The sequence below is a fragment of the Corythoichthys intestinalis genome, chromosome 8 (assembly GCF_030265065.1).
Source record: "Corythoichthys intestinalis isolate RoL2023-P3 chromosome 8, ASM3026506v1, whole genome shotgun sequence".
Classification (NCBI taxonomy): Eukaryota; Metazoa; Chordata; class Actinopteri; order Syngnathiformes; family Syngnathidae; genus Corythoichthys; species Corythoichthys intestinalis.
The window spans coordinates 57,368,744-57,391,827 of NC_080402.1; the positions used below are offsets into that span (position 1 = coordinate 57,368,744).

The 23,084-nt window shown below is 38.8% G+C and overlaps 1 protein-coding gene and 1 long non-coding RNA gene across 4 annotated transcripts in view; one reads left to right on the forward strand and one right to left on the reverse strand.

Annotated features, from left to right (window-relative positions):
• The window catches only part of tusc3 (tumor suppressor candidate 3), a 187,261-nt gene that overhangs the window by 20,337 nt on the left and 143,840 nt on the right, over positions 1-23,084 (forward strand). The gene's annotated exons all lie outside the window — the stretch shown is intronic.
• LOC130920993 (uncharacterized) lies at positions 3,640-5,777 on the reverse strand. Of its 2 annotated transcripts, none has more exons than XR_009064272.1 (5): positions 5,671-5,777; positions 4,386-4,446; positions 4,263-4,313; positions 3,994-4,062; positions 3,640-3,873 (listed from the first exon to the last, which is right to left on the reverse strand). It is a non-coding gene; the product is annotated as an uncharacterized LOC130920993 (long non-coding RNA). The 2 variants fall into 2 exon arrangements; XR_009064271.1 differs by having other exon boundaries at positions 3,838-3,879.

The following is a 23,084-nucleotide window of genomic DNA, read 5'->3' on the forward strand; positions in this document are numbered from 1 at the left end:
GTTACTGCCATTCGTTGCAGCTTGCGTTGAACACTGCCAGAGCTAGCCAAATCTCCCGTGAAAAAATAGCTTCCGTTAAATTGGCGTCAAGCTTATATATTTAGCGGTAATATAAACGAAGAACCCACTGTTGAGTCAAATTAAGCGGCAAGCTCTCGGATGGAGGGTGCGCCTCGCATCGCTCCCGTCGTCCGCCTGAGACGCGTTATTTTCGGCTGAGACTTGAGCTGACGGCCGGTGTCGGCACAACACCGGCCCGACGAGTGGTGGGAATGATTCTTGCTTCTTAAAGCTTTTCAGAAATACAGTGGTCCCTCGTTTTTCGCGGTTAATGGGGACCAGAACCCGCCGCAATAAGTGAAAACCGCGAAGTAGCGGCCCCCCTCAATTTTTTCGTGCGTGTTCAATGTATTTATTCAGATTTTACATTGGGAGAAAAATACATATGTAAGACATGTTTTTTCACTTTTCTTCCCCCCAAAGTATCATTTATAAATGGTTTTTAAGCACTTCAAAATGTAAGAATTATGATAAGTTATAAGCATGTTACTGCCCCACCGAATTCTTTTTAAACAAGAATAAAGTAGTAAGAAAATGCTTCTTAGTGAGGCTACTCAAACCCTCTGAGGCTGCTCACTTTGTTAAACGATGATTGACACATATGCAAACTTTTTCTATGATTGATTTTTATTTTTATTTTTATTTTTTTTTTTGAAGCAACTTATTTTTTTGATTGAATAATAATAGACACAAAGGTCCTAGCCAAAATGTGACCCAAACGCAAAACAACATTACTTTAATGGAAAAAGTTGTTTTAATCAAGAAAAATAGTTTTCAAATGCTTTTTTTGTCTCAAATTTATTTTTGCAATCAAAAACATTTTTTTTTTTTAAAGTGACTTTTTTGGGATTAAAAATATATATTATATATAACTTTTTTTTTGGATTGAATAATAAAGACACAAATCCACCTCCATAGTTATTGAGAGAGAAAGAAATTAAGAAAGCTTTAAAAATAAAAGCCACCAGGGAGTCAGATTTTTTTTTAAGATTTATATTTCACTATATAGATATGCCTTGTAAGGAAAGGAGATTGAGGGATAAAAAAGTTGGATGAAGCTGCTAAAAGCAGTGGATACCTCATCAGCTGCGTGAATGGCAGACTTGGTAAGAATAAGTTTGCAAGGATAGTCGGGTATAAAATACAATTATAAACACAATTACAATGTTATTTTTCTATAAGATTTTATGTCATTGCTTTATTAATTTTTAGGTGCTAGAGTTGTTCAGTATGGATAATAATGAAATAATAGTTTTGAGAAAACTGTGCTGTTGGTGGCTCAGTGACCATCTGTTGTGGTTTGTTCTCAAATGAACAAGTTGAGGAAGGAAGTTTTGATGCAGAGGTTGAAGGAAGAAAAGAGGTAGACTGACTGAGTCACAGCCAGAAAGTGTTGATGACAGTGTTGATTTCTATTCACTGTCGCCCCTCCCAATTAAAGTATGTCACAGTTGCAGCCAATTATTATCTAAAGCTGATTAAAATTGAAGTTATGTTGTTTTAAGGTGTATTAAGTACTTGTCCATGTGCCCCTTTTGATCTACGAGCACCCGCCCCTCCATCGGTCGGTCTCTGCACGGCCCTGCTGAAACAGAGTGTGTGTCGACAGAGCTCAATATTTTGTTGGGTTGTACAGTGTACCGGAACATATTTCCTCCACACCCTTCTCACCTTTTTAACCCCTGACCCATTTTCATGCCTGAAATAAAACTACCTACTATTGCCTGGGATAAAAGAAAGGGTTTGACGAATATATAAGTGTAGGCAAAATGAACTCTATACAACTATTAATAACTGAGGAAGCCTTTTATTTTCAGGTTTCAGTAGAAAATGTAGTGGTGACATATTTTTGGTTGATATTTTAAAAACAATAGTGATTTAAAATCTTATTTAGTCAACAACAATGAAAACTCAACTTAAAAATTTTCCCTCCAATAACAACCTAATATAATCTTAGAACATAAAATCATATTTTCAAATCATAGTGTTACAATTAAAAAGCAAACATTCTTGTCTTGCTGTGCTTTCCGATATCAAAATACACTGCTGAACCTTCCTGGCTTTTTTTTTTTTTTGTTAATGATGCCATCCGTTGAGTCTTGCTGTGTCTTTGGTCTTTTTTTCTTTCGAGGAAACTACCATTTTCATATTTTATCAGCGCTCTCCCACTGCCAAGCTGCAACAATTTATGATGGGGATTTTTGGAGCTTGCTGCAAATGTACTTTGCGCGTATTACTAGCTTTGCTCGGTATGACAAGAGAGTCTGGCTGCAGCCCGCCTCTCTCAGTACCCTGCGCCGCTCGTCTCAGTACCCATCCCGCAGACAGGAAGTGACGCAATATCGCAGCTCTCAGACCGGAAATGACAACATGAAGCAGCGCTCGAGCTTCCGGTTTTATCGTAATAATTAGCGTCCATTCGAACGTAAATACTAGTTTACTTTTCTTTTCGCACGTCTTTTATTTTCGGTTTCAGCATCACTCATTATTATTTAAATAATAATTTATTTCCATGCTCCTTAAATTGATTTGGTGAAATCGGGAGATTAACTCTTTAAGCGCGGTCAGTTTGTTAAAGCCTGCTGATTTTACCAAAATGAAAAACACGGTTACAGTACATCAAAATTAAAATACACACTACTGCAATAAAGGTTTAATTAGTGACTGAAAGATCGCCTGTGACCTATCACAGTGTGTACTTTAGTTTGTCAATTGTAAAATTATTAGAAATTGCTGTCATCCTTACATTTTAATGAACGGACACATTAATATAGCTTCATTACAATTTAATGTATCAAAAACGTAATATTCTCTCAATGTTGCAACCAAACCAATTTTGTCTTTCATTTTGCTACTTAAATTCATTCATGTGGGTGAAGATCCTAATTAACTAATTCAGAAACTATATTAAACTTTCTGCTCCAGGAAAGGCACCTTTATTTCAAACAGAAATGACAAAATAGTTGTCATGTGTTAGTTGTTTTTTTCTTTTATCCCAGACAATAGTTGTAGGTTGTTTTAATTACCTGACATTTTTCGGCAAGCACTCCCGCCTTCATCACAGGTAATTAAAACTACCTACAACTAACATCTGGGATAAAAGAAAAAAAACAACTAATTTATAAGTGTAGAAAAATTAACTCAATACAACCAGTTCTAATGTGGTAAACTTTATTTTTTTAGTTTTATTATTTTTTATTTTTATTGAGAGAATACCCGATATTTTCTTTAGTCAACAATCTCCTCAAAAAAGGTAAATCCATCTTCCAGATGGTTGAAACAGAACTTGAATGGCTCCAAGACATTGTAGTTCGTGCTCATCCTCTTCCATCTGCAGGATGCTTGGGAACTCCTACTGCATTGATTCCCCCCCCCCCAGCCCTGTCCGAGGCTTTTGTGCTGTCTTGCACAATCTTTTACCAAAACTGTTCATTGGAAAAGAGAAAGAAAAGAGCTATTTGAATATTACATAAGTAAAAAAAAATGATGCTTTGTTAATGTTATACTTGATTTTTCTTTTCAGGCATTGCATTAAACTAGGTATATAAACAATCTTACCATTTTTCCCACCATATCTTTTTGGAGTGGGCCACCACTAACTTGAAGGAGCTGTGGTTGCACCTCTTCCTAAAAATAAATCAGTGAATAAAGGGGGGCATGTTCAAAAGTGCGTCAGAGTAATGGACACTAAAAAGTCTTTAAAAGCTGACCTCAGCAATTATATTCAAATTTCACTTCTGTAACTGATAGACTGGTGGCACTTCACCCCGCTGTAATGCTTTTGCCTCATCTGTCCAATGGGCAAACTCTTTCCTGTGGCTCACATAGGTTGAAAAAATACAAAAATAAGTATTCCACATTTTCCAACAAAGAATTAAGGTGCTGTGCACCTACTTTCCTATGAATGCCATATCAACAGTTTCAAAGATTTACCATGCACCCAAGTTTGAAATTGTCCGCTAGCAATATACACCACCACTTCCTCAGAGTTGGCATATCAGTCTAACAAAAATTAAAAACAAGTGTAAATAAAGAATAACGACAAGGATATTTTGTAGCCCAATTTGAATGATTCGGTGAACTTCATTTTACAATGGTTAAACTCAAAGAGAGCATCCAGAACAGTGCAAAGAGCATACTACAAATGGATAAATGAATACAAATATCACAGAGGACAAAATTGGATAGTTAAACTCACCTACCATCAACATGAAGATGCCACAGTCCTTCCCCTATGGCTGTCCCGGAAAACCCTAAAGTAAGAATTTAACCGAGTCACTTCCTTCAAGTTTTGAATCAATGAATATACACACTTTTACAAATACCTCTATTTCACTTCCAATCCTCTCTTTCCATGTCCCCCTGTTGATTGACTGTCAACGTTTTCTGCAATTGAATATATAGGTTTATATTAAATACAGTAGTTAAACAATTACAAACGTGTTTCCATGCATAAGAACACCAACCAGTCAGGTTTAAATGATTCATGCAAACAAAACAAGGGCGTAGGTTTGCATAGGGACGGTAGGGACATAACACGACCAACTTTTCAGGATGCTAAAGTTGTCCCCACCAACTTTTGAGCAACCTTATTTGCGTTATATTCGTCCCTACCAATGTTGAGACCGGGCCAACGCCCTTGAAACAAAACATTCGCAATTTTAGAGTGGCATTTTAGAATTTTGCTTCAAATGATTGGATGAATCATCTGGAGTGCAATTCTGCTTTAATTGAAGGGGCAACATAAAAGGATCGACTGGAACATACCTTCAAAACCAAACAAGGCTATTCTGGATCATCATGGAAACGCCATGCCAATATGAATGGATACTGAATTTCATTAGAGATAACAATAGTTCTCTGATCTCATGATTGGATCTGTTTTTCTTCCCAGAAATAATTGGAATTTTGATCATTTAATTTGTTATGATTTGACTGTTCTTTGAAAATGAACCAATGCTCCAAGTTGTACTTGTTACTAATCAGCCTTACAGGCAAATGCATGTGTGGGTCACATTCTGTAGGCTTTCACCATGTTGCAACAACATAGGGGTCAGCCACAAATATGGTCCTTCCCTGAAAAATACATAATCTATACACACGGACATATGTTATATAAATACAAACGTACGCAGACACCTACATGAGCCCATACAAGCATTCTGTAGGCTACATAGTTAAAATAATACCCTACACACGCCAAAAAATACTTTTTTATACCTTTGAATGAGCTACTTGTTAGACAAGCTATAAATATGCATTTCATATCTGCAAAAAAACAAACACAAAAAGCTACATTTTACTTAATTGTACAAGTGACATTATGTTCTTTAGAGAAACTAAATCCTCAAAATTCACAGTTGATTCCATTTCATTGTTCAGGCCAACGTTCCAAAAGTCAGCACGTGTCAATCAAACTTTCTTTTTTTAGAAAATCAACACCATTTCTGGTCTCTTTATATTCAAGATTTGCATAAGCTAATGAGAATGTTGATTGGTTAAATAAAGAGTAAATAATCAATTATGTCCAATTGTTAACTAATATAAGGAATAATAAGCCTATCCAGATTTCCACTAAGCGCAACATTTGTCTCAGACATAAAAACATACCAGCCGTTCCTGGGCAGGATAAGTTTGAACCGTCCATGAAGATCAGCATGGTCTTATATTGTCACCATTGGTCCTGTCTGCACAGTGGGTTTTACAGTGTTCGATGTCTATCAAAAAAAGTGTTCAGCACAGTCCAAAATCTAAAGTACATTACTACTTATGCTACTTACTTCCATTTGGATCTGTGTGACATCCCTGTATCTGCATGGGAAGACTACCATTTGGTGGTCGTGATTTAGTTTCTTCCCAATGGGGTGGTGATCTTGGAGCTAGTAAAAAAAAATAAAAATAATGAAAAAATATATAGCTAAGCAGAGTAACAATATCAAGAAAAAATTACAACCTTGTTCTATTTGGATCATGTGACAACATTCAAACTACAAAGGACCAGACAAAACAAATGAAGGCAAAACAACAATACCATACAACAACAAAAACAGCGAGCTGCGAATTGCAGGCATGTACATAATGAAAAATAAGAGTGCAATATAATGATGAAAACTACACAAAGAAGACTGTTCATTGTGGGGAAAAAAATGTAAAAAGCATTAGCAGCATTAGCCAATTCGCTGCTGAATTCATCAGTACGTATTAAACAATATAAGTAGAGCAAAGTCACATGCAGTTAGTAAAGGAAGACATTATTTAAATTACATTAAGAATACTACATATAAGTACGGTCTTTTCAACTCAGAATAAACACTTCATATTTTCACCGCAAGTGTTGTTTAACTATTTAACATTTTTAAACATGCATACGCTTTTAAAAACTTTTTTTCAGTGCGGCCACTTACCGTGTTTTCTTTGCGAGAGGTGAAATAACGTAACTTGTTTTCGTCGCAAGGGTTGACGACATTTCCGGTCTGAGGGGACTGAGAGCTGCGGTATTGCGTCATTTCCTGTCTGCGGGAGGGGTACTGAGAAGAGCGGCGCAGGGTACTGAGAGAGGCGGGCTGCAGCCAGACTCCTCTTCGGTATGATCGGTTTAGCTTGAAGCCACTCGAATAATTATTGCCTATTTGTATTGTATGGCAAAACATGAATGAATGAAATTCACCAGTATCTATTCACCAGATCTCGTACACCTCTTAGGGAAAACTTATTGTTTAAATACTATTATTATTATTATTATTATTACAATTATTCTTAGTGTATTTTTTTATCATTGAAAATGGTAAATGATGCCCTATTTTGACGGACCACTGGAGGCTACCCACTAAGCTCAGCAGTTGTTTTTGTCAACGATAGTGATAGCAAAGGTATTTCATCGACGAACAATTTTTTTTATGACGATAACGAGACAATAACGAGCTAAAAATGTGTCCAGGGAGACAAAAACATACCGAGACGAATGCCAGTTTTTGTCTGATGAAAAAAGAACGAGATGGAAATTTGTGACCCAAAGACTGCTACGATGCAAGTTGACGTACTCCACGTACAATATGAATATGTCACGCATTGTTAAAACATGACAGAAACAATGTCGCGTTTTCGTCTCATTGTCGTCTCGTCAGAGAAAAACTGTCATTTGTCTCGTTATGTTCTGGTCTCCCAAGCCACGTTTTTAGCTCGTCATCGTTGCGTCGTCATGAAAAAAATTGTTCGTGGACGGAATATTTTCATTATCATCATTGTTTTCGAAAACAACACTGCTGCTCAGTGAGCAGTATTATCACAAAGTTGGCATTGTCTTTGTCGACACTACAATATGTGTTCGACTGTCAATACTCGTTCAAAATCATTGGAAACCTTTATTTATTTTGGGACTTACACCTCTGAATTACACAGACAAAAACATTTTGCGAAATTGTTGACAAGAACTACAAGACAAACACATTTTGAAATGACTAAAATATGACTAAGTCTAATCCAGTAAGTATTTTCGTCCAAAAGATTAAGATTAGAAGGGCTGCCAAAAACAACACTGGGGCTCCGCAATCCTCAGTACTCTGCAAGATGGGCCTTTCATTAAAAAAAAAAAAAAAATGTAATTGTTTTTTTCTATCGCTATTACACATGTTCGTTCATTGTTACGCATGTTTATTCGGAATTACTGTCCAGTCCTGACTAAGGACTAGGACGGATAAAGGCCTTAAACGTGTAATTAGTTGGACCATAAGGCATGTCTGCTACACTAATATGCCTATTATCCAGATTAGTTGTTAGACGGATAATGTATACGCTTAATATGGACTGCTGTCTCTGTACAACAATCAGATACTAAGGAAGTGACGTCATGCCATCGCCATTTTTAGATGGCATCGTAAACAATGGAGGCGGACGATCATGACGTAGCATTCCTGCAGCTCTTTTCTTTTCCACACATTTTTCTTGAACCTTCAAACTACGTTGGAATAATATGCTTCAATTCAGTGCCCATTTGTGGTCCTCCTATCGCGGATGACGCGGAGATGAGCCTTTTTTACAGAGTTCTTCTCCCGCGTTATCGCCGATCAGCCAGCTGCGGGGCTGGCCCCTCTCACCTCAGTGCCGACCGAACATGAGTATATAAATGCGTAGAGGAAAATTTTCAATTCAAATTTCAAAGAGGGGCGCGATCAGTTTTTTTCCATGACATTTCTGCCTGTCTAAACTGTCGCCACTTCCAGGATCGACACTGTTAGGCACAAGCACTCCTGGTTGCGGCTTCCAGGAAATATACGCAGCGCCACACCATATGCTTCTATTTGTTATTTTCCAAGTGGTGAGAGCGCAACTGAGCATGGATTGTAATATCCCAAGTCACATTGTCTGGCTTATTTCAATTGCAACTCGGCAGCTGCTCATAAAAGCGAGCGTGCTCCCCCTTCACTCTCGCTCCTGCATGATGCGTTTAATTGCGTTCATGAAAAAAAACAGTGATCACAAAATAATGACAGTCTGGAAGTTGTAGTAATTTCGAAATTTGCTGCCGGCGAGTAAAGAGTTTCCGGTTCAGAGGTAAACCGTGCTGGCGATGACGTAACCTATGAGGCTGTTCCTTTCTATGCATGCGTAGTTTGCGCTAATGCAGGTGTACCTTGCAGAAGCAGGGGGGCTTTAAACACACCTTAAATGTAAGTGTGGACAGGTATAAAAATAGTGGGCAAAATACCCTGGAGAAAATTATCTGTCCTAGTGTAAACGTAGCCTAAGGGACAAGGATTAATTCTAATGCTAATGTGCAACAATAAAATAGATTTTTATTCTTTTTGTGCTTGTTTTTGTCTCGTGATCGGAGCAGTTTGAGAGTACTTTGTTACTTCGATAGTGCTTACGAAGCTGACTCCCACCTTTACTAGTCCTGGTTTCCTTGTTTTGAGCTAAAAGTCTTTATATGCCGAGCTTCTGCCGCCCCGGCATTTTAAGTCCATTTTAGAGACAAGGCGCAGTGACTATGATTGTGCTGTGTCGAGAACTTGAAGTGTGGTTCCATTGATTTGTGAGTGTTGTTGTGAATGTTCACTTATCACCTACATTTCAGCAGCAGGGATTTATTCCGCTAAAAAGGAAGGACAGAATCTCCTCTCTTTTCTTTGGTTTCTCTGTTGTGAAATGGGTCTTTTTCTTTTAGCATTCCACATTCTTGCTCCTCTCTTATGGATGCATACCAGTTTTCAGTCTGCCTGTTGATTCTCTCCATCCCTTTGTACTCATGAAAATAAATTTATGTTTCAAGTGTGCAAGAGATGAATATTGCATCCCATCCCTGCATTTCACTTTGGTGACAATCCAAGCCTAGGTCAAGCTGAAAAGCGGCTGTAATTCATGTGTGATTTGTTTAGATCACACTCATTAAGTGTAGTTATGTGAATTATTGATGCGGGAGTGCTGGGCCTGTTCACTTAGTGAAGGATGGCTTTCGAGTACGGGTGCCACGAATGATTATTTTGATCGTTGAGTCATCACAAATTATTTTTGCAAGTAGTCGACAAATCGAATCAAATATAAAACGTGATCGTGCCGGCAAGCAGCTGCTCTTACTTCATTATTAGCTGCTTATTTGAGCTGTTTCAGATATGTTTACACAATAAATAAAGACAATTAAGATCATAGTTAATTCAAATTACCTATCGAGCCAGCCCTTTCGATAAGCGTGATCAATTCGGCACACAAGTTTTTATGCCAGATACTCTTCCTAACGCAAACTACAAGCGGGAATGGAACCTGGGGCTCCAGAATGGCAGCGGGGCGCTCAGACCACTGAGTCACCCCCAGGTTAAATTCATATCAATAATAAATGAAATGAGCCCTTTAACTCTGGACGTATCAGCTTTGTCTTGTTCAAGGGGAAACTGAGTGGCATGCTTGAAAAAAAAATTGAACTGAACTAGTTTATTGTCATGTAGTTGAAAATACTTTTTTTAGTGTTATATTTGATTTTTTCCCCCCACTATCAATCACTTCAATTTAGAAATAGATGTGTGTGTTTGCGAAGTTTGATTGTGTGTGTATACTGGTCCTTCTAAAAAAATTTGCATATTGTGATAAAGTTGATTATTTTCTGTAATGTACTGATAAACATTAGACTTTCATATATTTTAGATTCATTACACACAACTGAGGTAGTTCAAGCCTTTTATTGTTTTAATATTGATCAGAGGTTGCGCTAGATTTTTTCGTTGTCTGTCATTTTGACTGACAGTGTCATAAAAATCCGGTCATAATCTATTTTTACCCGTCACTTACATTTTAAAAATGATAATAATGACATATTCAATAGTATTTAGTTTTCATTCATTTTTAATTAATATTCTGCCCGAACAAGCTTAACAAGAGGCAAACAGACAGCGGAGTGCACCAATCAGCGACGGGCAGACATGCCGTTAGCAAAGCGACGAGGGCAGGACGAGGGACTTGCGCGGCGCGCGGAAGTAAACATACGAGGAGAACGGAGTTTATTCAACATGGCTAGCGCGAGACAGACTGTTGTCAATGTCTCGTGTCGATGTGTTTTAGCTCATTTAAAACTGAATTTACCGCGGATTGGAACATATTCTCGGCTCTCCCGCCATCCGTGTTGTTGTAGAGACGACTTTCGGCGCGCAAGAGTGACGTTGCTCGTGAAGATCACGTCACGCAAATAAACAAATCTGATTTGTCGATTGATTTTGTAGCTACTCGAGAGGCTGTGTCCCAGACTTTTCTCTCAGTGTTTGAAAAATACAGGGAGAACAGTCTGGCCGTGCCAGGCAAACACTCAGTTGCCTTGACATTTTTCCGAGTAAGGCCAACGACGTCATGCATCAAGAGAGACAATAGCTAATTAATATGCTCAGTCGCCACCCTGTGGTCTGGGGTGTGAATTGCAACCTGTCAAAATGACGGATGGACTTCAGTTTTTTCCGTCACCGTTTTAAAAAAACGGTCAACGACGGAAAATATTCGGTTAACGCGACCCCTGATATTGATGATTTTGGCAAACAAAAGTCAAGAAAAACCAAAATCCCTATCTCAAAAAATTAGCATATCATGAAAAGGTACTCTAAAGAAGCTACTAACCTAATCATCTGAATCAACTAATTAACTCAAAACCCCTGCAAAAGATTCCTGAGGCTTTTAAAAACTCCTAGCCTGGTTCATTACTCAAAACCGCAATCATGGGTAAGACTGCCGACCTGACTGCTGTCCAGAAGGCCATCATTGACACCCTTAAAGAGAATTATAATACTAAGGGGCTGTGAGATATCAATAGAACCGTTATGTGGCAAGATAACAAATATGAATAAAGTTAACAACAAAAATAAATCACATTCATGAGCAATTATCGAAAATAGATCCAAAATTACGAACATTTCCGAAAGTATCCCGGAAACAGCCGAATGGGGCTTTAATGTCACAGCCAGGAAACAAAAGGTCGAGGCAGGTGCCATCGTTGTTTATCAACGAGAGAGTTGGTTCAAACCTGTCATGCTATGTGGTGTACAAATAGCCATTTGTCGCAATGTAGTACCCATGATTTCCCGAACGCGAGAAAAAGAGCTGGACGTTAGCATTAGTCTAATGCTAACGTGAATGCTACACTAACGCCACGAGTTACATTTAGTGTGTAATTATCACTCATCACAGACATTTAATGGCTAAAGCAACATTGGATAGGCCAAGATAAGAAAACAAATCTTACCTTGTGTGCAAGCTTGCAGACTGGAGAGGACACACTGGTGAGTTGAGGATGGGGGGCGCAGCACGTCACATGAGTGACGCAACCAGACACTGCTACTATAACGTTGCATGCTAACTACACAAAAATCAAACACATTGTGAACATGTGACGAAAATTAATGCGCATTTTCGTCTCGTTCTCGTCCCATCAGACGAAAACTGGCTTTAGTCTTATTATATTTTAGTTTCCCAAAGCACATCTTTAGCTCGTCTCGTCGTCATCGTCATGAAAAAATTGTTCGTTGACGAAATATTTTCATCGCAGTCGTATTTGTATACTGGTTGTATACAAATTAACTGAACATGTTTATATCTTAAGCAATACCTGAAAGGGATTTGTATACACTATGAATAATTTTCTTAATTTTGCTCGTACTTAATGCGACTCTTGCAGTGATTTGATTTTGATTTTTATGAAAATGGATTTGATTATTTTTAAGGGGAAAATATGCATTATACAAGAGTAATGGACCTATCGCAAAAGCGCCGCTCCCTTGTAAAACTTGGTTAACCCAAGGCTCTGTCTTATTCCTTCGGTGACAGTGATTGAGTGAGCAAACAATTTATGGATAATGGCGGGAGTTTACATTTGTGAATATGCACTCCCACAGCTGGAAATAGACCTTTTTTTTTAAGGAATTTAATCTAGAAGCAAACAGAGAGGGTTGCGGTATGCAGTGGTTATGAAATTTTATAATTTAAGCGAAATGCTACCACTCGTAACTTAAAAACAAGAAACCCCACAGGCTGAATAACACAAAAAACTAGAAACTGCAATTTCTGGAGAAATTACACCTGGTCTTTCCTGTGTGGCTTTACAGATCGTAGCCCCGCCCAAGGCTATCAATAGAATGGACAAATATGCCTATCAATGGCATTAAACAAATTAAATCCCATTAGAAATGAATGGGAAATTTGGACGTCCATGGCCGCCAATTGTGGCACCCTTAATAAGCGTCAATGGAATTGGGGAAGTTTGGGGGACATGTCCTATTGATATCTAGTCATTTTCTGTTGATTTTCGGAAAAAAAAAAATCCCACTGAAAATGAATGGGAAAAATTTGGACGTCCCTGGACGTCAATGGCATCACCCTCCATAAGCGTCAATGCAATCGTGGACATCTGGGGGACACGTCCTATTGATATCTAGTCATTTTCTGTTGATTTGGGGAAAAAAAAAATTCCCATTGAAAATGAATGGGAAAAAATTTGGACGTCCATGGACGTCAATGGTATCAACTTACATAAGGGTCAATGGAATCCAAGTACAATGACATCAATAGAATGAACAAACATGAAGAAATGCCATTGGAAATGAATGGGAAGTTTGGACGTCCATGGACGTCAATAGCATCACCCTCCATAAGCGGCAATGCAATCGGGGACATTTGGGGGACACGCCCTATTGATATCTAGTCATTTTCTGTTGATTTGGGGGAAAAAAAATGTTCCCATTGAAAACGAATGGGAAAAAATTGGGACGTCCATGGACGTCAATGGTATCAACTAGAGGTGTGCAAAATTTCCGATTCTTAGATTATTCGCGATTCGGCCGTGGAAGATTCGAGAACGATTCACAAACATCCAAATTCCGATTATTGAAATATGCCTAGTAAAGCAGAAGTACGACACACTCAGCGCGCCGCGCGGTCTTCGGTACGCAATTAGGGACGGAGCGAGAGTAGCTAAACATCATGCTTCTCATTACCCGGCCCCTCGGGTAACGCCAATGCTCAACTCACGGCTCTAGCTCAACTCATGCCACGAGATTAAAAAAAAAAAAAAAAACAACGTACCTGACTGCTGCCGAAAAGCTGCTACAAGCCACATTATGTTACGGTAGATATCATTTATATAGGACTAGATGCATTATAGCTTCGGTATCGTTACCAGCACATCTACAAAAAACTAGATGCGGGCGTTAGTAACGGCCGCCATCTTAAAGCAGTACACTTCCCTGCAAGGCTGTTGTTGCGAACCTTCCAAGCGAACCTAATTAACTTTTTATCTAAAATACTCCTAAATCGGTAAAATATTGACTTGAATCTATCTTTAAATTAGTTTTAAAACTTTCACATGTTGAAAGTAGACAAAAGAAAAATTATGGAATAACAGGAGCAATTTTAACAACTTTAACGGTTGATTCACAACATTAAATTAATTGAAAGTAGTTTAAAGCTGCTGATATAGAATGGAGTTTTTTATTTACTGTTATTTTTGTATATTTGTTTACTGCTATATGTTAACTTGATACTGAAATAGTAGTTTGGTTTAGCCTGAGAGGATTTTTGAACAATTTTGGAACTAATGTACAAAACAAATTAAATAAATAAATAAATAAATAAATAAAATTAAAAAAATAAAAGGAGTGGGGTGCATCAATAATCGTTTTATAATCGAATCGGAGCCTCTGAATCGTAATCGTAATCGTAATCGAATCGTTAGGTGCCCAAAGATTCCCAGCTCTAGTATCAACTTACATAGGCTTCGATGGAATCCAAGTACATTGGCATCAATAAAATGTAAAAACATGCTAAAATGCCATTGGAAAATGAATGGGAAAAAATTTGGACGTCTATGGACGTCAATGGCAGCACCCCCTATAAGCGTCAATGGAGTCAGTGATGTTTGGGGGACAGGTCCTATTGATATCTGGTTGATTTGGGGAAATTTTGTTTTTTCCCCATTAAAAATGAATGGGAAACATTTTGGACGTCCATGGCCGTCAATGGCATTGACATCCATAAAGTCAATTGAATCCAAGTACATTGGCATCAATAGATTCGACATGCATGGCCGTCAATGGCATCAATGCAATGTCAAAAATTCAATTGGAAATCCCATTGTAAGTGAAAGGGAAATGTTCTCATTAGAAATGAATGGGACAGTTTTTGAAAAATTTCCGGGGGACCGTAATTTTTATCAAAATTCTGTATACAACTTTTATGCTCCTCGCTGTCAAGGAATTTTTGATGCCCAAATTGTGTGATTTGGTCAAAAATTGAAGGACTAGATACATTATGAAACTTTTCTTTGTTTCCCATTAAAAATGAATGGGCCAGTTTTTGGCAAATTGCCGGGAAACCGTACATTTTATCAAACATTTTTTCTCGGTGTTTTTTATGCCCCTCGCCATCCCGGAATTTTTGACGCCCATCTTGTGTGTTTTCGTCAAAAATTGACGGACTAGTAACAGTTTGAAAGTTCTCTTTTTTTCCCATTAAAAATGAATGGGCAGGTTTTTGGCAAATTTCCGGGGAATCGTATATTTTTTCCAAATTGTGTTAATAACCTTTATTCCCCTCCCCGTTCTGGAATTTTTGATGCCCAAATTGTGTGATTTGGTGAAAAATTGTAGGACTAGATACATTTTAAAACTTTTTTTTTTTCTCATTAAAAATGAATGGGCAAGTTTTTGTCAAATTTCTGGTGAACCGTAAATTTTTTCCAAATTCTGTATACAACTTTTATGCCCCTCACCGTCCCGGAATTTTTGATACCTAAATTATGTAATTTGGTAAAAAATTGTAGGACTAGATACATTTTGAAAATTGCTTTTTTTTTTCCGGAAAATTGCCGTTTACGGGCAAACGGAAAATTTTTCGGTGTTGTTTGAAAAATTCCCATCGTCGCGCAAAAATTCCGGACGTGTCGGTACTTGAATAGTGCCGATCGGTCAAGCGGTTCGGGCTGCGCAGCGTGCCGAAGGATTCCCATTCAAAAAAAAAAAACAGAATAACATATAGGGAGGAAGTTGTAGAATCTCGCTACCTGATCTTTCCAAAGGAAAGACCAGGTAAAAATTCCTCCCCCCAATCTTTCAGGGTACCAGGTGTCGAAATTACAGGTACCCCACGCACAGCATAAAACCTTCGGGTTTTTGCTATTTTAAAATTATTTTTTAAAAAAGTAGTCTTAAGTCACGACAACACAGTATCCCTAAGCATCTACGGCTACGTTTCAGAATTTTGTGATTTGGGGGTGTGGTTTTGCGATAGGGCCATTCCATCTAAGTAAAGTCTCAGCGAAGGCTACGTAGGAAGAGTCCGATGTTTGCTATTGTTTGTTGTTTATAGTTCTGTTTGGGTCTTTTTTGCCGTTAGATAAATAACCCATCATCTGAAGTGTGTGTCTGTGGGGGGGGCTTTCTGAAAATTATCTTATACATGCAATCTGTACCCTTCAAATTTGAGCCCTTTTGCACTCAAGATATGTTTCAAATAGTGATGCACGATAATACATTTTTCAACAGATACCGATAACTGATAATTTCCTCCTCATTCCAACCGATAACCGATAATGTCAAGCCGATAATTCTGTTAAGATTTATGTAAAATTTTAAAGTATACACAAGAGAAAATATTACTGGGCAAAAATATAATTTATTGCTCTTTTTTTCAGCACCAAATATGAACAAGTATTAAATTCCACCATCTAAATAATGACAGATTGTCTGACATTGTGTAATAGTAAACTTTTGGCAACAATTACTTACAGAGTAAATACCTAAATTGCACAAAAATGCCTTTAAAAGTAAGCCATTCCTAACATATATAACATTACTACACTGCAAAAACACACCTCCTTAAAACGAGTCAGTTTTAAGCGTAAATCTATTGGAAATAAGTGAAATTATCTGCCAGCGCAGATTTCTTGGAAGAAAAAGCTGAAAATAAGCTTAACCGCCTTATTTTAAGTAATAAATTATTATACTTAATCCTAAAAAAAAAAAAAAAAAAAAAAAACCTGTGTTGCCCTATAATGTTTATTACTGGTTATTGCACTTGGAAGGAAGAAGGAAAGATTTTGAATAATATTTGTGGCTACAGAATATTATAGTTATTTCATTACAACAGGAATGTGCATATTTAAATTGATAAGTGTTAATAAGTGCCAATAAGTTTGGATTACTGTATCTACTGTGACTGTAATTGAGCTGACAAAAAAGTTAAATAATTTGAAAGTGATTGATAATGTTATATGCTTTGTTGCACACTGTGAAAATGATTAACTCAAAAGAGGGAGATGTCATGTATCCATTCTGCAGCACTTTGTTTACATTTTCGGCACTCATGACATTTCCTTTACAGCAGCTATACTGGTACACGGCAGTTCTATTTGGCCGGAGTTGGAGCTAGCATGCCGTGCATGTTGTTTTGTGCCTGAATTTTGTTAAGCCGAAAATAAAGGCAGCATTACAAAGTCATCTGACCGCTTGTCATTTTACATACAGAATGCGTTACTGACTGGCTGACTTCTTGTGTGTTTTCTGCATGTTTAAATGATCATCTAACCACTGTGCTGTCATGATAAACTTGCTTACTTGACATCACTTGTCCAAATGTCTCTGGTGAAATCGATGTGATTGGCATGTTTGTCATGAAGAATGGTGGTCGTATAAACTGCATTATTTTTTTTATATAAGCTTTGGCTCTCGGGTCATTTCGGTAAAAATAAAAAAAACATCTCTTGTCTCGGCGTCGGCAGCTACGTTCATACCGGATAATCTGGCTGGTTTGCCGCGGCAAATTCGGGGCCAGGCTCTGCTCCGGACAGAGGCGCACACCTCGCTTCCCGCACACCGTGGGAGAATGCTCGAGAAACCGGGGTGTTCGCCGGAGGACCCGCTGCCGGGGAAACGGGCTGGGCCCGCCCCGCCCGGCAGCCTGCCGGACAGGCCAGAGTGGCGGGATCCGTCGAAAGACGGCTAGTTGTCGACTGTCGGTCTCGTGCCGGTGTTTAGCCTTAGATTCTACGTTACCACCTGCTTTGGGCTGCATTCCCAAACAACCCGACTCAGTGAAGGCCGCAGCGTCTCTGTATCGTCACAAGCCCCGTATTTTAGCTTAGTTTGTGTTTACAATAGCTTTAGCATTCCCGCTAGCAGCAGCCTCGTATTCGTTCCAAAAATCTTTGTGATCCAGTTTTAAATGGCTGCTGGGTTAGTGGTGTTGAATGAGGATGCTTTCTTTCCGCCTCGTGGAACTTCTGCAGTGCATGTTTTGCAGATGGCGACAGCGTGTTTTTTTTTTTTTTCACACACGATCAATCCAGCCACCTAGTAACAGCCGCCATAATCTACAACTGCTTCTTGTCGTGTAACTCCGCCTCCTCAACCCCTCCTCCCTCAGGGGCTTCAGAGAGGGGAGGGTTTGAGGAGGTTGCTGAATTCTTTGGTTGCGCACATTTAGAGGCTAAATCAAGTATATAATTATCGGATTGCATTATCGGTTGGATTTTTTATTATCTGGATTACCTGTGTGACGTCATAGTTGCCATTATCGGCTGATAATTATCGTATCGAAAAGTCTAACACTCGTATGTCTATATATCTTGCTCGGTGAGTGAACGGGAAGTGACGTTGCCAAACAAATCACCAAAGGCCACTTAGCAATATAACTGAACGGGAAGTGACATTGCTTGGGCCCCTCCCCCTCTTGCACAAAGGCTCCTCATTGGCCGCTTGTTGTAGATTCAGAATGAGTGACAGACTATATTATTCTGATTTTGCTGCCTTGTCTCTCCTCCACCGCTGCAATAGTGAGAGAGAGAACTGCGTCGTCTGTCATATCTGTATGGGATCAAAGTCATTGGCAACTAATTTATTGATTTTAATCGATTAGTTTTGCAGCCTTAATACATACATACATACAGTGAGGAGCCGAAGTATTTGCACCCCTTGTAATTTTGCGAGTTCACCCACTAGAAAATAGGTAGAGGTCTGAAATTTAAATCATAGATGCATTTCCACTCATAGAGACATAATCTAAAAAAATCCAAAAGTCACATTGTATGATCTTTAAAATAATTAATTTGTAATTTACTGGGGTTCATAAGTTGCTGGGAATGCTGGGAATCAGTAATAATTATGACTTGGGATGGGAATCGAGAACTGGTTCGAGTAGTCAGATTCCATGGAATCGTTTGGCAATTTATCTAACGATTCTCTTATCGGCTCTAACCAGCACGATTTATTAGTTAAAATTTACCCATGTTACATACTTTCGAATCGGTAAGCACGGCAGCATATTTACCATTGGGGAGACTTCTCATCAAGTGTAACCTGGAGAGTTGTTGCCGAGTGAATGTGCATTGACTTTTTACAGGCCATTTCATTATTCATGAGACTACGTAAAGAAATGATTTTTCCAAAAAAGTCTATTAATGGGTCTATCGTATTCCTCGTTGAATACTCTATTAGAAAAATATAACATACATGCATCTAAAATAATCCTAAACAATTTTATTAGCAATTTTAATACTCCTTTTTGAAAGAGTCCATGGGTATGTGTTTGTTCCCATAACAACCAGTTAGTTCCTGTTATTGTCCTACGTCATGCGCGCTGCATATTCTGGGACCGAGAATAGGCGTAAGGTGCGCATTTCGAGCAGAGGACGGCCACCTGTTAGAGGAAGTATAATCTGAGCGTCCATCAACGAATGTAAGTATTTCCTCTTCATGCCATAAAGTTCTTATGTTAAGTTAGAGCAGTTATCAGCGTGACCGTTTCATGTTTTTACTGATACGTCGGCTGGTTGCTCCCGCTCGTTCTCGCTGCGTTGAGGAGAGCGTTGTTTACATTATATTCACGTTGCACATTTGTGTTAAGAGGGAATGTGTTGATTTAGCATCTTAAAATGATGTACATCCATGTGAGTGCTTAGTTTTCACCACTTTTATGGCCAAGATGACCTCACGTGCACGCAGTTTGCTTCCTAGTTGTGCTCGCGCCCCACCACCTTTGTGTCATTATAATATTACGAGTCATGTATGTGTGTTATTGACTGCTTTTCAGTCAATTTGTATTGTTTATTGCATCAGCACTAATATGATGTAATTTTCTTTCCTTTCAGAACCACACATTCCAGTCTTCTTCCACACACATACAAATACATCAACATCTTTCCACGCATGCTCTCATCTGCTCATTGCGTGATTGTCATATCAAGTGTCATTGCCTGTATATAGTTGTGCCTGTTGCCAAGTTGGATTAAAAGTGCCAAGGACCAACTCCATTCTGCGCTCCTTTTCTTCTAACCGACACTCCGAGGCGAATGAACCATAAACATATTGAACCCAGAACCTCATACAGTCCATTTTTTCAAATTAGAATCGATAAGGAAATCGCTAAAGAATCGAATCGTTAAGCAATATCGGTAATGGAATCTGATCGTAACAATCTTATTAATCCCCATCCCTAATTATGACACTCAAAGAGTTGTCAGTCTACATTAAAGAATGCCTATCTTTACCCCAAGAGTAACCACCCACGCACCACCAGTTTGAGCTCATTATTGTTACCTGTGCACCCCACAGTCAGTCATAATCCAACTGCTACCCTGGACGAGACCAGAAAGCTTTCGAAAGACACCAGAGAAAACATTGTTAAGCTACACAAAGCTAGAAAAGGCTATGGGACAATTGGAAAGCAGCTTGATGAGAATAAATCAACAGTTGCAGCATTTGTTAGAAAATGGAAATGGCTAAACATGACTGATAATCTACCTCAGAATGGGGCTCCATGTTAAATCTCTCCCCCAGTGGAGCATCACTGTGATGAGAAAAGTGAGGGCTCAGACGAGAACTACACGGCAGGAGCTGGTCAATGACCTGAAGAGAGCTGGGTGTACAGTTTGAAAGGCTACTGTCAGTAGAACACTATGGTGCAATGGTTTAAAATCATGCATTGCTTATAAGGTTCCCCTTTTGAAGCCAGTACATGTGAAGGCACGTCTGAAGTTTGCCAGGGACCATCTTAATGATGCAGAGGGGTTATGGGAGGAAGTCTTGTGGTCAGATGAGACCAAAGAACTTTTGGTGCAAATTCTATTCGTCATACATAGAGGAAAAAGAAGGATGAGTACAATCCCAAGAACACCATCCCCACTGTGAAGTGTTGGGGTGGAAACCTCATGCTTGGGGGCTGCTTTTCAGCAAAGGGGACAGCACAACTGTACTGTGTAAAGCAGAGGATGAGTGGTGAAATATATCATCAGATTTTCCTCCAAACCTCCTTCCCTCACTCAGAGACTTGAATATGAGTCGTGGATGAATCTTCCAACATGACAATGAGCCATAGCACATAGCCAAGAAGACCAAGGAGTGGCTGCGTTGAAAACATATCCAGGTTCTGGAGAGGCCTAGCCAGTAGGCCTGTCGCGATAACAAATTTTAGTGTGCGATAATTATTCTCATAAATTATTGCGATATGCGATATTATTGCGCCCCCCCCCCCCCCCCAATTTTTTAAACCAATTTACAATAACACAGTGCGAATACAGTATATATTAATAGATGAAGTACACCCATTTAAACGCGATATTTACTGTTAAATTCAAATCTACTTTTTAAGAAATCACAACTAAAAACAATAGACCATACCTCTTAAGTAAAAAACAACAATATTTATACCGCACAGAAACACAGAATAAATAAAATGTGTTTAAAAAAAAAAATGCACTTAACAACTTCAGCATTTAGAAAAATTTTTCCCGTCATAGCTTCTGCAATGGTGTTCCATAGGGATGCAATGATACAGTTAAGTCATGGTTCGGTACGAATTTTGATACGAGGGACATGATTTTCGATCCGATTCAATACATTTAATGCTCTGTAAAAAAACAAAAAACAATTGTATTTTTTTTTTTTTTTTTTGCTCACGAGCAAAAATTAAATTGCCATCATATAAACATGCATTTTAGTGCATAATATTTATGTGCTTACTTCTTACTGATATGAAAAAAAATTGCATAAAAGTGCTGAGAACAATCTTTACTGTTTGTAAAGTGAGGCAGGGCACACCATTGATTGCTACAGCTCTCTTAGTAGCTAGGTTTACTACATGAGCAAGACATCCTATTTATGGTCCGAATCCATTTGTGTCACGTACTGAATTAACAATACTTGCAACATTATCTATAGGCACTGGTATGGATTGATTTGGCCTTCTTAATCTCATGTGACAAATGACAGTTTAGAATTCATCGATGTAGTATATGGACTACATGTCCCATAATCACTCTGGGCTCACGTAGCCAATGGCATGGGAAGTAGCACATCTAGTTTGCCATTTCATGATATCTAGTGTGTGCGCGCATTAAAAAAGTTAGCAAGCGCCGCTGAAGTCACGTCTGCTCATTACTACACAACACCAGCATATGAGGGCTTTCATATACAGGACGAGTTTGAAGCACAGCACTCTTACCGGTAATTTCATTCAGCTGTTCTTTGTCAAAGTGAGGTTATTCGTAGCAGCCAAGTCGGTAACAATGTTTTGGCGGACTTAATTGTAAATATCCAGCGTTGTGCCGAAAAATAGCCGCCCCGCGTGAAATGTCACTCCTGACGGGAGCGCCCGCACGTCAACAACACCGGTGTTCTGCCAAAATATCATACATCGGCGAAACGTCCTACATTAGTCGAATTTGAGACCTAAAGTACTACCGTGCGCTCTAAACTTGTTTTGTTTAGATGCATACAGGAATAAGGTACTAAAAAAATGCCTGCAGAAAATACTTAAATGTAGTTATATCAAATAAGGACGGTTTAAACACGCTACGTGACTAATGTGGTCAACTGCTTCAAAGCTAACACAAAAAAACACAATGGTTAAAAGTATGAGAGGGTAATACATGCAAAAAGTATCTTTGAGGCTGTGAAAAGGTTCTAAATAACTAAATAAAAACAAAAATAGTGAGCAATCGCCGCCTCTAACAGATGTGCGCATGCGCGTGAATGCATGCGCAAGCGCCCTGAGCATTGTGTAGGACGTTTCGCCGCGTAGTAAGGAATGGCCGAACACCGGCGCGCCATAGATGGTCCACAGTCACTCCGGAGCACTGACGCGGCCGGTATACGTTGAACAATAGGATATAATGGGAACAATTGGCTCTGGCGCTAGTTTTTGGCGGACCTGGAACGAAGATGCATTTTGCGCAGTTGGTAACGAACTTTTAACAGCACGTCTGCCGCACGCGCACACACACGTGCACGCGAGGCGATAAATCGCAGCGGAAAAGTTATCGCCTCCATTTTTATATATCGCGCGATAAATGGAATTATTGCATATTGCGACAGGCTTACTAGCCAGTCTCCAGATCTCAATCCTATAGAAAATCTTTGGATGGAGCTGAAACTTCATGTTTCTCAACGACAGCCCCGAAACCTGACAGATCTAGAGAAGATTTGTGTGGAGGAATGGGCCAATAACCCTGTTTACATATGTGAAAACCTAGTGAAGAACTACAGAAAGCGTCTGACCTCTGTAATTGC